The 16,325-nt window shown below is 35.9% G+C and overlaps 1 protein-coding gene across 3 annotated transcripts in view; it reads left to right on the top strand.

The window, feature by feature from the left end:
* The window catches only part of LOC118204138 (putative fatty acyl-CoA reductase CG5065), a 160,979-nt gene that overhangs the window by 42,163 nt on the left and 102,491 nt on the right, over positions 1 to 16,325 (top strand). The window contains exon 1 of one of the 3 annotated variants that reach the window (XM_085821003.1): positions 5,263 to 5,439. The exons of the other annotated variants lie outside the window; for them this stretch is intronic. The gene's annotated coding sequence lies outside the window, so the exon portion shown is untranslated. Of the gene's footprint in view, positions 1 to 5,262; positions 5,440 to 16,325 lie in introns of those variants that run through there. 3 annotated transcript variants of the gene reach the window in all.

The raw sequence follows: 16,325 nt of genomic DNA, 5'->3' as shown, positions 1-16,325 counted from the left end.
AAGTAACAGGGGTCCAATCCGTAAAACCGCCACAACGTAGGAAGCACATTGTCATCTCCAAAATAGTGCAGTAGGCATCGGAGTTGAGCTTACCATGAATGGGGACCAAGGGTCCCAGCCCATACCAGGAGAAACACCCCCAGACCATAATTCCACTCCGCCGAACTTGACTGTTGGCACAATGCATTCTGGCAGGAGACGTTCTCCAGGTAGACGCCAGACCCAGACCCTGCCATCCGAACCGTAAAGGGTGAACCTTGATTCGTCACTCCAAAGAACCCGTTTGCACTGATCTACAGTCCAATTTCGATTTGCACCACATTAACCGATCAGCGCGGTTGGACTTTGTGATCAAAGGCTTATGGGTAGCAGCACGACCATGAAAACCAAGCAGATGTGCTTCCTTACGGATGGTATTCATTGAAACAATACTCCCGGATGCCTGTTGAAACTCCTCGCGGATGAGGGGCATCGGTTGGGTGCGGTTCTTCCGAATTTCTCTGGACAGCACTCGCCGGTCTCTATCTCCCAGTTTCGTTGGTCTGCCGACTCGGGGCACATTCCGACAATCACCGCTCACCTTCCACTTCTTAATCACATAGGCCACTGTCGATTTTGGGTACTTCAGATCGCTAGATATGTCCCTTAAGGATCGGCCACATTTGTGATACCCGATAATTATACCTTTCTCGAAATCGGAGAGCTCCGAACTGCGAGGCATCTTGCATGCAACTAAAGCCGATCTCCAACTCCAGCTTGCTTTATTTGCCGCGATTAACCTGCGAAATCGCAGGTTGTGTTCCGGCTATCGAACTTTGGTGCTTCTAGGAGCGCCGCAGGTAAGGAAATGCCGAACGTAGTTCTTGTGGAGACAGGATAGCAGATGCAGGGGGTGTGACCAATGTCACGTGATGAGCGATAAGACATCTGGTTGGCGATGAGGTATCCCTAAAGCCGATGCTGTTTCCTACACGATATATACCGGCGGAGTCCGTGACGTACCTTAGGACCGCAGATATCGTCATTTGCATAGGTGTCCAAATACTTATTGATAGTCAGTGTATATTGCATATCTTCCGAATATATTTGAAATGTGAAAAATTATATAATGCAATTTTCTAAAAATATTTGATGTTTTTTATTATCTATATCATGAATTAAATACATTTTTATTTAGTTGAATCAGATTGAAAAGTAAAATAACATTATTCTAAAGATCCATTCTGTTGCTTTTGATAGTTTAGTTTGTTCTTCAGTAGTTAACAGATTAAAATGATCTAAGATTAATATCTAATGTTACTAACTAGTCTATAATATCTAACGTGACAACTAAACGTCTGACATTCTTGTGAGGAATGGGATAGTTTTTCGTTGCCCCTGTAAAATTTGACTTTTTGTTACAAAGCCTCTATTTACATATTCCGATTTATTCATACTTCAACTAATCTATATTCTGGTGGAAGCTGATGAAAGTAGAAATTGTAGCAAAGCCAAAATATTGAGATAACTGGGCTACTTGAGCTGGCTTTTGATGATTTTAGCAATTAAATCTAAATATTAGCAATCATATGTATAAATAAGCATGAATTAATTTTCAGCATTTAACAAAAGACTGTAAAACATATTCTCTGGTGGCTTTTACCAATTACTTACATATTATTTATATTTATTTGTTCATTATTCCTTGGTTACCGTATTGGATTTATGATGTTTCCATTTTTAGCCTTTGTTATAGAAGATGATCTATATTCAGAAAAAAAAAATTATATACAAAGCATTTTCTGAATTCCCTTCTTCCCTCCTTTAATAATGACATATTGTTGATTTACAGATTTTATGGCGATTGTATTCAGTACAGAATATTTGGCTGAGCTGTTAATAATTTGTGAAACTATAACAGCTGTACAATTGTAAAACTGTAACAACTGCATAATAATGGTATGCCAAAAAATATTTTTTAAGACGTTTGAAATTATTGCTGAACTTGGCACACCCAAATTTTTTAGTTGAAGGTCGTTTGTGGGATTAAAAACGTTTTCCTACTTAATATTATTATCCATAAGGTCATTTCAGACTGGAAATTGAATTTACGATGTCCATATTTAAATATTTAAGTGCACCAAGTTAAGTGCTTTAGCCATTGACATTTTTTCTCCCGTAATTGTAGCGCTTTGAACGTTCACGAACATTTCTTAAAGATTCGGAAGGGGAAAAATTGTTCCCCTTACTTATCTCCAGACAGATGCGCTTTTGAAAAAGCTATCAATTTCAGTTTGTAACTGCACTTTTTTTTGTTAAATGTTCCTTTTTTTTTTTTTTTTTTACTGTGTCAAACTCAAATTCAGTTTAAATAACTGAAGACTGGGTTTCGTTTTCAATGTGTAGATCGAATTTAAAATAGAAGAGAATTCCTGCTTTAAATTTGATATTCATGCCTTTGACGAAGTGTCAGAAGGTTAAAGTAAGACTCGCGTACTTGATGTTATTGGTTCATTAAAGTGCATTACTTTTGTAATAAGTACTTCAAAATAAAACATTCTTCCAGAATTGAATATACTGTGCTATTTACGGGTGTCTTTCGATAAGCTTTAAGTGAAATATAAATGTACAAGACAAATTTCTGAAGTTACTTTTCCAATTTTCTGAGCAGTTCCCCTAGATTTCAGTTCTGTTAATTAACACAGTGATCCGTATTCCCATCTATTTCATCTTCATTCCTACTATTCCTCTTGAGTCACTGCATCAGTATCTTGATGAAATCCATCTTAGCCCTCAGCACTCATTCATTCTTCCTAGTGTTTTCGTCATATTTATTTTTAAAATTGAATACAACTGACAACTTTAACGAGGTTTGATGCCGTGACCTTTTTAGTGGCAGAACCTGCATTGTTTGCCATGTATTAACCTAAAGCTTTATGATCCCGTCTTTATCAGTAAGATTCACTGTATCAGAATTCAAGAGTGACTTTCCTAGTTTCATCTTCAGGTTCCTGTTTGAGAACTTTCTTGGCGGACGATACGCGGATAATCCGTAGGACGCATAATCTGCGAGCGAATAATCAGTGCATCAGCACAAGTTCTTTTCTTGTAAAAGTAAAGAAGTGGCTAGGATACCAGAATTTCACCGTTGTTTGTACATGTATAAAATCACCGCACTAACCGTACAGCTCCGCTCCAGATCTGATGGGCAGCATTCTGGGAGACGGATCCGGAGGTCTCTCATCCTTCTTCCCCAAACACTAAACTAGTCTGGACTATCGGCTAGACAGTGTTTTATATGCCCTCTTATCTCACAGACTATATATACTTACAGACATCCAAGCTTTCTCCCTGGGTTTGAACCCAGCTTTATCTATCTGTACGGCAGTCAGTGGCCTGACCGCTATATCGATCACGGCAGCTCTTTTCTTGTAACAGAACTCGTTTTTTTTAACAAATAATTTTGTTAGAACTGTTTTTGATGGCCAGTGTAAAGAAGTTCAATGGTTCATCGAGAGTTACTTTTCGTTTCCAGGCGATTTATGTGTTGTGTATATGACAGAAAAACTGTTTTTTGCGTTAATTCACACATACAACAAATGGGCATAGATTTAATTTGTAATAACCTATTTTACATTCTTTTTCACTGTTATATTTTGTTAGAAGCTGTGTTATGTGAACCTAGAAATACCACCGTGAGTCTACTCGGACGCCTTCGAGAAAGATCTTCGTTAGTAAAAAGTTTCATCTATTACTTGGATAATGTTTTAGGTATCAAGTCCAGATTTGTAATCACCTCCTTTTTTATGTTCAGAGACGTTCCTATCTCACTGTCTCGGTCACTCACTCTATTCAACTTGTTGGGAACAATCCTGTTATTTTACTAAATGTATTTGAGTCAACACATTGCTGTGACAAACTAACTGAGTTTTGGTTGCTAAGTTGATGTAAATCATTAGATTAATTTAATTTATTCCTTCTAAATTCGAGGCCCACCAGCGGCCGAACTGTAAAGTCGTTAAATATTGTTAATTCGATCGGGATTCGGTTCCAGGTGAATGAGCTCAAGCTAATCGCATGGACGTTTTTGTGGTTTTCCCCATGCGTAACGTGTATACGAGCCCGTTTTCTTTAGAAATTCCGCCACGAAAGCTTTCCGCCCCTTAGGAGATGCCCTAGAATATTTTGCCATAATCCAATAAACCATGACTTGAATAGTCGCAGAAGGAAGGAAAATAGTTCGTGTGGAACAGGGTTCTCTCTCTCTCTCTCTTTTTTTTTTTCTTCTTCATGCACCCCTTTCAGCATTGCTAGAAGATAATCCCACTTTTCTCTCTCAAACTTGATAAATACATATACGTTTATTTAGATTTAGATTATTTTTAATGGCACAGCAGGAAGAAAGGTTGGAGTCAAGCTGACCTTGAAACTATGAAATTCCCCCAAAGGAGAACTCCCCACCGCTGGCACCCTTTAAAAAAGTGAGCAGTTAACTCATTAGGAAGCTATTGCGAAGCGCGTGGAGATCCCGCTATGTAAATTTTCAGTGTTGAACAGGTTTAATTCAGATGACTTAATACAAGTGGATATTTTCTCTAACGTTTGAGGAAAATATTAATGTATAGAATTCAATAAATTTTTGTTAAAAGCTAAAATGTTTTTCTGTTTATGTGCTACAGAAGGCAGATAAGATATGCTATTTCTTAGTTTATATTGAGTACAGGCTTTACGGAATTATGGAATATGAAACTACGTATTTACATTATATGAAGTGGTCCGACATTTTTATTAAATCAGCTTTGAAATTTTATGATTGAAGAAGCTATATAGTAAATGGGCATAAACATAAAAATTGTTTGTGATGCACTAGCTATTATTTTTCTTTTCTTTTGTGTACTTGTGAAGCATATTCATAATATGCTGTTGGTGAATTTTATTCTATTTAATTCTGCTATCATGAATTATATCTTTTCGTTGAGGAAAGGAGCCTAAGTTTATCAAGCAGATCATCTTAAATATTTCGCAACTCATGCAAATGACCTAGCTTGATCATGAGAAGTTACTGGTTGTATTAAGATAACATACCATTGCCATTAGTGAAATATGTTGTTGTTTGTGACCTATCTCATTTGTCTAACAGTAACATCAAATCAAGTCTACGAATTGTGTCATGGTCAAGAAGCAAGAGTTGCGCTTGTCATTGACTTGGGCCGTGGGTATTTAATAGGTGGAAGTACGAATTATTCAGCGTTTTGCAGTTTCGAAGGAGAATCTCCCGGGAATCAGATCAGAGGGTTTTCCACCCCTTTTTTCCTTACCACCACCGTCTCGAAAAGATTTTCAGCTCAGTGGTCTTTTAAGTGCCCTCGTGTCACAAAACATCCATGCTTTCTCCGGGCTTAAGCAGCGAGCTCTACTACGACTATGCCAACAGAGCGGCTGTTTTATCGATATTTAAAGGTATTTTCATTTATTGCTGCTGTTCACTACTTTTTATATTTTGAATTATTGTTGTAGTTTGCTTTTAATATATAAGTTATTTATATTGCATCGTATTGCTCTGAAAATTTCCCGAATTTCTTTTAGTGTTCTTTTAGTTTCTTTTAGTGTTGCCAGTGACTTAGCAGTGATATTTTGGTAGTTATTCATTAAGGCAGAAATTTTATCGCGGAGTAAGGAGTGCAAATTAGAGAAACTTTCTCGCCTTGTTAGGATTCATGTTAACAATTTAAGTTGAGGCTCTTCATTACAGTCACTCCTCCCCAAGGAGAATGTCTATGAGATGAAAGAATTAAACAATTACCTTGTAACTGAATAAAAATTATATAATACATTTTTAACTGAAATTTATAAGCCAATGAAATTTTGTAGCGTATTCAGTACCTTTATTTGAGATCAAGATTATCATTTAATTGGCCAGTTTTTATAGTTAACGTACAAAATTTAGTTCATTAAGTTGTACATTACTAAATAAACATCATCGTTTGGCATCGAAAATGTGTGTTAGAACTGACAGGGCAACGTAGGGCGACTTCATATAACTTCGAAAAATGACTTCACTTCTCATATTCCAGAATTAAAGGTAGCGGAACTTAAAGGTAAATCAGTCTTCTAGCTTGTATTTTGGAATAGGTTTACTTTGTATTTTTGCGGAAATTTGAGCATAAAAGTAGCATAAAAGTTATTTAAATGTAAAAGTAATCTAACAGTTATAATAGATATTAAAAATTAGGACAAAAATCAGGAATTCAACGATTTATTCGGCACTTGCGGAAAATTTTGATATTTGCGAAATTTTAGAAAATCCCCTAAACTTTGCAGGAATTGCTACCACGATAAGTTACTGTCTCATCTATGACCTTCTACCTTTCTTTCAGACAATTTTTGAATCCCCTTTTTTGCCGAATTCTTTTAGTTTTTCCACAGAATGTTCACTTATTTTATTTCCTAAAACTAGGTATTGTGGACACTTTTGCCGTCGAAAAATCTTGCAGTGATCTGAGAGAAATAAATGAGAATTTTACCATCCAAAAGCGTTATCCATTTTTTAAGTCATTATTAATGCATGGTGTTATCCCCAGGTACAATACACCTAAAGAATGACCGCTGTATTCCTTATGACCACAGAAAAGCAAATCGAAATTCCTTGCTGACCGATTTTAGCTATGAACCCATATGGAAACCAAACACCAGCCCAAGAAGACTGTTCATTTCAAGTGATATATGGCTGGTGGTTGTGTGCAGTGAATCGTGTTGGATTATTTCTGTGCTGATTATGCATGGGATTTGACGTACCAACATTTTCATTACATTACCGTACCTTGCTGCCCAGTTTTAGGTTTGTGCTTAAGATTAATGTATAACTTAAAAATATTTTGTACCATCATTGGCAGGAACATTAATTGAACATTAACCTGGGTTTACTAAATAAATGTTCCAAATTGTTTGTATAACATTTCCATATTAAAGAAGCTCTTAAAATTGATTATAATGAAATGCAGCTAACCCTATGGGAAAAAAAAAAAAAAAAAAAAAAAGGAAAGAAAGAAATATTTGTTCTGTGGAGTTTGTGGGGGGGGGGGAAATAATAATAATGAAATATTTGTTCTACGGAGTTGGAAAGGAAAAGTGCAGGATATCAAGGAAATATTAATCTTGCTAAGATTTCGATTGCAAAATAATGTTACTGCACTTTTATGTACTTGAATTTTAACTTTTTAAAATCCTGCTTTACTGCCCGATTAACTAATTAACTATATATTCCGTCTTTTTATTAATTTCTGAAAAGGGCAGCGAGTTCCTTTTGAAGGTGTAGCGTAGTCAGAGAAGTTTCGTTGGTGGGTGGCTTTGTGAAGCACTTAAAACATCAGGTTAAATACAGTGCACTATCTGTGATTTGCTTCTTATTCTATCAATGAATCAGATTGCCTCAGATGCTGTCAGCTAGTCTGTCGGCATCAAAATATATATATATTTCCCCCTCTTTGGGATTTTTGGAAAATAGATAACTTTCCCGGATTTGTATGAATTCGGAAAATAGTCACGTGCGCTTAATATATCATATTTACTCTCTTTCGTGCATCTCCCCTGTAGCTTTTATAGTATGTGATTTAGAAGCTTTTGATTTACTCTCGTATTTTCCCCCCACACATGAAAGACCAGTTTCAAGAATTTTTGAGCTTGGAATTCCCTGCGCATGCGTTTCAAGGCTGTAATTCTTTGAGTAATTCTAACGTCAGAATCCTGGACAAGGCCATTAACCTTCGCTTAGAGATAAAAAGAGACGGAGTTTCAAGCTAAAGCATGTAACAAAATGTATACTTGAGCAAAAAATATTCTTATCCCAATCTAGTAAAAATGTATTTATTTATTAGTCCAAAGGGGCGATTTGCCTATTCATTTGGTTTTGTCATTTTGTATTGATTCACTATAAACGGCGAATCACTTTTTAAATTCTTGCAATCAAATATTAGAGCTCTGTATTATATTTAAAGAAATTAAATAATGAGGAATCTGCATAAATGTGTAGCCCTCGAATTTTGAATAACTTACGTCTCCACCCGAATATAGCCATCTGGAAGCCCAAATTTGGAATAAGCTTTAATTATCTATTTCATATTTTTAAAGCATTTATGAATTTTTGATTAAGAACTCAACGGTTTCAAAGCGAGCAATGGCAACACTGTACATTCTTATCTCCAGCACGCGAGATTGTGTATCGGAAATTCTAAAGATTTGCTCATTTAAAAAATATTTTGCGATATTGAGAGCATGATATTTAATAAATAAAGGTAACACAGAAAACGTTAAAAAATCGCTTCTTTTTACGTAATGTAAAATATGAAAGCTTTCAGATTTTTAAAAAAAATTTTTCTGTTTATTTCTTAATTAGAAGTTTAATGTAGCAAAATTCTTTCTAGTGATACTAAAATTGTAAAATACGAACTAAAAATTTTAATCTGTAGAAAGTATATTTAAATGAATGAAATTCTTTATTATCTTCTTTAAAAATCAATCAGAACTCGTCAGAGAAGAGAAAAGACGTAAGGGAAATTTTTCGAAAATATTTTTCCATGAAAAACGTTAGATGAGAAAAGGTGTTTCAGATTTTATTAGAGAAAGGTATAATTCATAGAAAATTTAGTTAAAAAATGTGCTTGAGTAAGTTTGAGGAATGATATATTCAGAGCACTGAAAAAGCTTGTCTTGCAAGTTTTAGGAATGATATATTCAGAGCACTGAAAAAGCTTATCTTGCATTAAAATATATCAAATCCTTTAAACAAATAAACAGAAGTAAATGATTTAAAGGAAAGTTGAGTTATTAACAGCTAAAACATGCATTTGAAAATATCAATTAAATGTTCGAAATAGTTTGCTGGTGATATTTCAAAGCATACAAAATTATGAGATTGCAAATGCATTGAAGGTTAGATTTCCTGTATTTCTGGTATGAAACTCATCAAAATAATTAAAGCAAGTGAATTTCAGGGTAGCAGTTATTTTCCGAAGTTTCTTCCTGATATATGGGATTTATCAAAACAATTAAAATAAGCAAATAAGTTTCTTACGCAGATTCAAATGAACCTAATGAGTATACCTTGCTTGGGTGGCATGCTTTTGCACTTTGATAATCAATCAGAAATAAATCAACAAGAAATGTAGGATTTCTATGGAGGGGCCAAAGAACTCGGCACAGCTTAACTTATTAACTTAACCGAAAATCCTGTTCTTGCATGTTTCGTCATTTCTGTTATTCCGATACACGTTTTATGCATTATGATTTGAATGTGCGCTATAGTTGACACATTTTAACCATCTTAAACAATAACTAAAGATAGGAAGAAAGTAGGAGAGTGAGAGTTTGTTTATTACTCCAACAAAGCCTGTATGTTCTCTCTAGTACTACCTTCTTTCTCCGACTAATAACTAAGCTTCCTTTCTAGATGACGCTTCCAGACAGTCACCTGCTTTCCTGACTCACATGTGCATAGTACATATAAATGTATAGTTTTCTTAACTGAGGCCTTCTCAATGATCTCTCAACGCATAGACGACCTCGCTACGAAACTCTAACATAGACACGTAATATTTGTTTGGACTCTACTGAATTTTTTTTTGCCATTGATTTGACTCAATTGTGTATCATTCTGCGACGGAATATATATTGTTTATCGTTCTACTAAATATAGACTAGTCATATATTACTATGACTTTACTTTATGCTGTCACAACTCATGCGAACTTACTCTGATATACTGAAATGGCTTCGGCCCAGGAACCCGTTTCTTGTGGCTGCATAAGATAAGCATAGTCCTGACGCATTAACTGTGCTGTTCCACCCCAATGTTTAGAGAGAACCCTGGGTGTTCTGAGAGTCTCTCGGATCCAACCTCTCGAGTAGACTTTCGGCTTGTGTATTTTGAGTGCCCCTTTGTGGCATAGATACCATAGGCCTGCGAACATCCTTTTCTCGGATTCAAACTCGGGCCCGTTGATGGGGCAATCAGCCTCGCTAATGACTTTTATACCGAACGGGCGGCTGCTTGAGATAACAGCAGAATAGCCGATGCTATAGAATTCGTGAATGGTTTTAGCCATCTGTAATTTAATTATACGTAATCTGGAATATGTAACTATTGCTTAATAAAAAACGAATTTGGGCCAAATTTTTACGTGACTTGGAACTTAATTATATTAATGCAATTTGTAACTTAGCTTCTGATTACTTTTTTTTTTTTTTTTTTTAATACGGATTAACCCATAACAAAATGAACTTATTCTTCAGATTAAACTCCTTGAAAATGCAGGTAAATTGTTAATAGCAATTTTCTATCAATTATAATACGGGTTATCTTTCATTCCAGTGCTTTTTTTAATTGCCTTCGGAGCAACTGTGATTTTGAGTTATTCGTGGCTTCGTCTTATTATCCCTGTAAAACAGTATTGACTGTATTTGCGAAATAAAATGGGCCAAGAAGCAGACTTTACGTTTGTAAAATTTTTGTCTGTTGCGAGCTTTGCATGCAAGTTTCCAAATCATTGTTAATCAAGAGCACAATAAGCCACATCTGCAGGGAATGTCAACGAAAAAATGTGAACACGAGAGAGCATAAGCTTACAAATGGCTATTATTAAAAAGAATGACAGCATCCTAGACTGCGCGTGCCCATCCTGTTTCATTCATTCACATGCCTCTCTCAAGGTTAGCTAAAGTAAATTTATTCTTTAAGTGGTTGGACGATAAGGTTATGTGAGCATGTAGAATGCCCGTTTCTGTACGCATATGATGCTTTTTTCAGATACATGATACTCAAGACTTTTTTTTAATTTTTTTTATTATTATTTTTTTATAAAATAACATCTGAAGTTATAGGTAATTTCGAATAGTTTTTGCGAAAATGATTAATTAAAAATATTCTATTGATTCAAAAGAAACGAAATATTGTCAGTTCAGATTTCCTGGGATCAATATAGAAAAAATCGATTAACTCAAGATCACGTTTGATCCAAAGGCAGTTAAAAACACTGAAAAGAGGAATAACCGTATTATAATTAGCAGAAAAAATACTATAAGCAAATTGCAGTATATTTTCAAGTAGTTTCATGTGAAGAATGAGTTCGTTTGGTTACGTAAATTAAATCGATATTTAGAACAAAAAGCACACTGTAAATAATGGAAGAGTATCACAATTAGAAATTAACTTGTAAGGGGCTCTATTTAAAAAAAATTCTCTCTCTGTTACGGAGATGAAATAAGCTTTTTCTTACTAAATTTCACCTTCTGAACAGGAGTTATGTATATTATTATTTTTTTTTTTAATGGGCTCTTGTTTATAAATTGCAGCAAAATTCACATTATTCGTTGTATAAATGAACCAAAAAAAAAAAAAAAAAAAAAAAAAAAGAAATAAGTAGTTACGTACTAACTGTTATGTCAGGAACACGAATATGTACTTTATTTTCCGAAATTTTCTTTTATTTATTCTTTTATATATTTTTATTTCTTTTATTCTGGCCGTGTATTTTAGAAGTTGTAACAAAATTTAAAGATCAGCGTGTTTCTTGCTAAATTAGTTCTCTTGTACTGGTAAACGCAGTAGGCAAATATTGGGACTTGAATAATTGTTTTAGGGGTTTGAAAATGCATGCGCTTTTTATCTTATCGTTTGTTCTTAAAAATTAAAGCAGTAACTACAAAGCACACGTAGCCTAAATGATTTTGCAGCTGGAAACTTATATAAGATCTTTATTTTCTCTTGCCTGACATATCTTCAAGAGGAAGAATTGCAGGAAATGTGATTTAAAGTGAGAAAAGTTGGTGTTATAACATTTTAAAAAAATTAGTGAGGTGTATGGTCCCCTCTGATCGAAATGTAAGCTTTCCAATGATTTTCGATGCAGCCTATTAGATTAATGAAGAGTTCCAGCGACAACAAAGTGTATTCATGATGAATAGCGCCTCGAAGCTTTGGAAAGTGCTAGGTGAGGAATGAAAGTTGGCATCCTATCGCACCCACGCGTATTCTTCCTGGGAGATACGCGCGCCATCCTATCAGCTGGTTTCCTTCACGCTTAAGATAAGCGGTTAGTATTGCAGTGCGATGGGGAAAAGCATTATCATCGATTAGGAAAAAGACCAATTGCACCCATAAAATGCTAACATAGAGATCAAGAACCCATCTTTGTTATTTTAGCATCCACAGTTGCACTAATAAAAATGTGTATATTCTTGCGGCTATTCAAAATGATGTCCATCCATGATGCCACCACCTTTATGTCAATTCACGTCACGGAGTTTTCTGGTTTAATTTGTATGGTTTGCTCCCTTCAAATTGTAACACGCCTGGAATCATTTCTAAACAAAATTTCGATTCACAGGTAAATAGAATTCGGCTGAAGCCTGTGTTATTTCAATCACGGTGATTTCAGCACCATTGCAACCTTGCGCATTTCGCAGCCCGAGTGTGTGGGACATAAATTCTGTCTTTCCTTGCATAAAGCTCTGTTTTGTGCAACCTGTTTATCACGGTATATCCGGATAATCGATAATCCGGATTTCGGTAGCTCTGCAGCAAGCTTTGTTACAGTTTAGTTCAAATAACGGTCCTGAGAATCGATCGCGGCACGTTTTCGATCTTAACATGGTTGTTTTTATTTATCACCAGGTCTTTAAACCATCTACAGATTCTTGACATAACGCTTTCGACTTTTAGGTCTTTATAGGACTGTATCTATCCGTTTCTCACAATCGTTTTGAACAAATGCCTTCTAACGACATGTTCTATCTTTTTAATGCGAACAACATTTTATCTAGCTACTTCACTCTTTTCCTCATGCTTCGGAAGAAAGAGCACACAGAATAGCGACGAAGGATATCATTGGACTGCATGATAACGTTGAATTTCAGCTACTAAACAACTACTTTTGCCTGGATTTCACTTAATAAAATAAATATAGAGCACTTTTTTATAATTATTCCTCGTCAGTGTAGCTAACTTGTACGTCATCATTAGTACTGCTCCAACAGAAGTCGGCTGACATAACTGCATTGAACTTCTATTTGTATCTTTCTTCTATTGTTGCAGTTTGCTATGAAAGTGTTCTGCATGCTTATCATTGGTATTACAGCTGTCAGTGACGAAATTCAGAGTGGATTGAATGCCATGAATTTTGAGTGATACTTGGCTCTTAGTCTTTTCATACGATGTCACAAGATTTTCTATTTTTTTTTAACTTTTATGTTCCGCAACACTTATTAAAATGCATTTTATGCTGCTCATTCACCATCACTAGTTTCTCTCCAATTTGAGAATTGTGTAACAAATCACATACTCTAGGTTGAACAATTATATTATCTTGCCCAAATTTAGGCTGGAAATTTAGTTGCATAAGTAAAACTACCGAATTGTCTTACATTGATGCCTTCACAAATTTCTTTTATCAACCCACTCGTATTTTGGTATGAATTGAAGCGAGGAATATCTTCTTTGGATGTACAGAATAGGACAGGATGAAGTGAGCGGACAACAGAGCTTCACCAGTAGTTTTACAGGTATAGTGTTTACCGTACAGCCCCATCGTAATTTTGATGAAGATCAACTTGGGGCATTGATTGTCGGCATCCCTCTACCCCTATCACCAAACTTTTCGAGACGGCTTTCAATCGCCAATATATTTTAAGTTTTTTTTATGACCGCACAGACAGGTATATGTAGAAGCTAGGCCAGCAGCTGCGGCTAGTCAAGCTAGGCCACAACAGGTAATAGAGATATTGCTGAATATAACTGCCTGGTTAAACTTCCGCCTTAATTTTGAGAACACTCCTGGGTAAAGGGTAAACCCTCTGAGAAGGCCTCCGTCCTAGTGACAAGTGGTCAAAGAATCTTCCCATCTTCTTCTCCTACCACCAACCTTTCGAAAGGACTTGCCGGTCGCCGTGTATTTTGAGTGCCTCCTTGCCGCACGGATACTACACGCTTATGAACATCTATGCCATCTCCGGGATTCGAAACCGGGCCCATCGTTGCGGCAGCCAGCGTCGCTAACCACTATACCGACTGAACGGCTGCCGCACAGAAACTGTATATTAAGCCTTCTCTTGGATTCGAAACTGGGCCCAACAGTACGGAAGTCAGCGTTGCTAACCACTATACCAGCATGGCAGCCATTAGATTTACGAAAAGTTATGAAATATCAATTTTTCATAACCGGGTGTGAACAAGAGGTTTTATTTGGAAGCCATTCTTTTTGTAATGTAAATCCCTGGCACGACTGTCTCATTCAAACAAGAAGTTACAGTACTTAGTGTAACAGTTTTGTAAACCCAGCAAAATTGCCACAACCTTAAAGTCACAGCTGATTTGCCATCCAAATCCATCATATTCCAGGAAACGAGAAATTTCTTTGTATGAGCTTCCCAAATTCTTGTGCATGAACAATATTGTTACGAATTTTGTATATATGTAAATAACGTTAATGAAATTATATGCAAATTTTAGTATCTGTTTTGTAATTTACCATGAAAGGCCTCGAGAGTGGAAGCATCGCTAGAAAAACGGGATTTCAAGGGTAAGTCCATTTAACAATGAGATAAATGGTTACCTCCCCAAATTGATAAGATAGCGCTAAGCTGGCGACGAAGCCAACTTGGCGACTAATTTTTGTCTCCGAATTTGGCGAGAAATAGCCAGAAGTCGCCTAACTCTGCGACAGTTCCTTGACATTTTTGTTCGGTCACTGAGTAACTAACTGGTCCGATCCGTATGTTATTGTATCCGGCCCTATGTAACTGTAATTGTATATGTCTTCTAGCAATTTCGAGAAACCGATGGTACTGGGAATTTTTCGGTGGCCGTCGGGAAAATTGTGTAAGACCGGAGAGAGCATCATTTTTCAGTTTAGTTCACAGTTTAGCTCAGAATATTGAGAGATCACTATGCGAGCTTACACACTTGAAGCTTTTTGTATTGTTTTGTGTTTAGCGTTCTTAGTAGTTTGAAGTGGCAACTAGTGATTTTGCTGTGTCATACGGAGAAGAGCTGTAACGAGTACGTTTGTATAAAGTTCCAGAACTATGAAGAGTTTCTGGAAAAATAAATTTAATTAAGCTGTCGTCAGTTCTGTGTGCATTCAAGCCATTACGAACCCATTCGCTCGTGCCAATATGAATTGAAAAAAGAACATTGCCATGAGGCAAAACTGCTGTCAGAGAGAACTTAAAAAAGTCGAAAAAATGGCTTTAGTTTTGTGTCCTATGTAATGCATTCTCAATGCCAAAAGACCGTCGATTTCATTCAGGTCATCTCTTGTTTGAAAAAACGGTAGAAACTCTTATCTCTAGAGAGAAGCTATTTTTACATCATTTGCTAGGTGTTCCCATTGTTGTAGTCTTGATGTCAACAATCAGCTTTATGTTTTCAATTATATTTATTCAGTTTTGTGGCCCACATTTCAGCTATCCCATAAATAATATTTTTCTCTTAACACTGTAATTTTTACTGTAACTGTGATCATTTTGCACACTTTGGATAGCTGTCTTCCAAAGAATTTAAATTTTTTTATGTTAATTTAACACTTTACCGACCGCTAGCGATTTAACGCATACGCACAGCCGATCGGCCCCTCAGCCGCAGATTCTCCCTGTCCTAAATAACTGTCAGGACAATTTAATAAATCGTATCATCTAAAATAAAACTCTTCAGTACCATTTTTTTCGCTCATCGTGAGCAGTAAATTTTTTAAAAACGGTGTGAAAATGTGGGAGTTTACGAAGCAACGCATTTAACGCAAGTGAGCAATGTACCTCAATATTAATAATAAAATGCAGATGATATAGCAAATGGCAATTGTTTATCGCCATGGCTACCGATTGATAGGCTATTTTTAGGTAGCCCCGAGAAAAAAGCGATTAATAAATAGGCTATCGTTCGGTTGGCGTTGGTGAAAAAAAGCCGATTATAATACGGGATCGGTCGGTAGGCGTTGGTGATAAAAAGCCGATTAATAAATGGGCGATCGGTCGGTAAAGTGTTAAAGACTCACACGTAATAGAAGTTTTGTCTGGAGCGCAAGTTATGCCTGTTCTGTTGAAGTCTGAATAAAAAGGTTGTTTTAACCTTTTTTTGTATTTTGTGAGTTATTGAAGACGTAGCCATAACTCGCTATTAATCTTGTAGGGTCTGCAGGTCTTCAGCTTCCAGCAGTGTAACCAAAATATGTGGAGAATAGTATATTTACAAGAGATCTTGAATCAAGCCTATGAATTCAAATTCGTGTAAAGAAAAGTCAGAACTTTTTTTTTTTATTTAACAAGAGTTTGAATTCAAAGCTAGCCTGAAAAAAGTT

Source organism: Stegodyphus dumicola, chromosome 7, assembly GCF_044657685.1.
Source record: "Stegodyphus dumicola isolate Sdum_Otavi_A_Nest chromosome 7, ASM4465768v1".
NCBI lineage: Eukaryota > Metazoa > Arthropoda > Arachnida > Araneae > Eresidae > Stegodyphus > Stegodyphus dumicola.
This window is presented reverse-complemented; position numbering and strand designations above follow the sequence as displayed.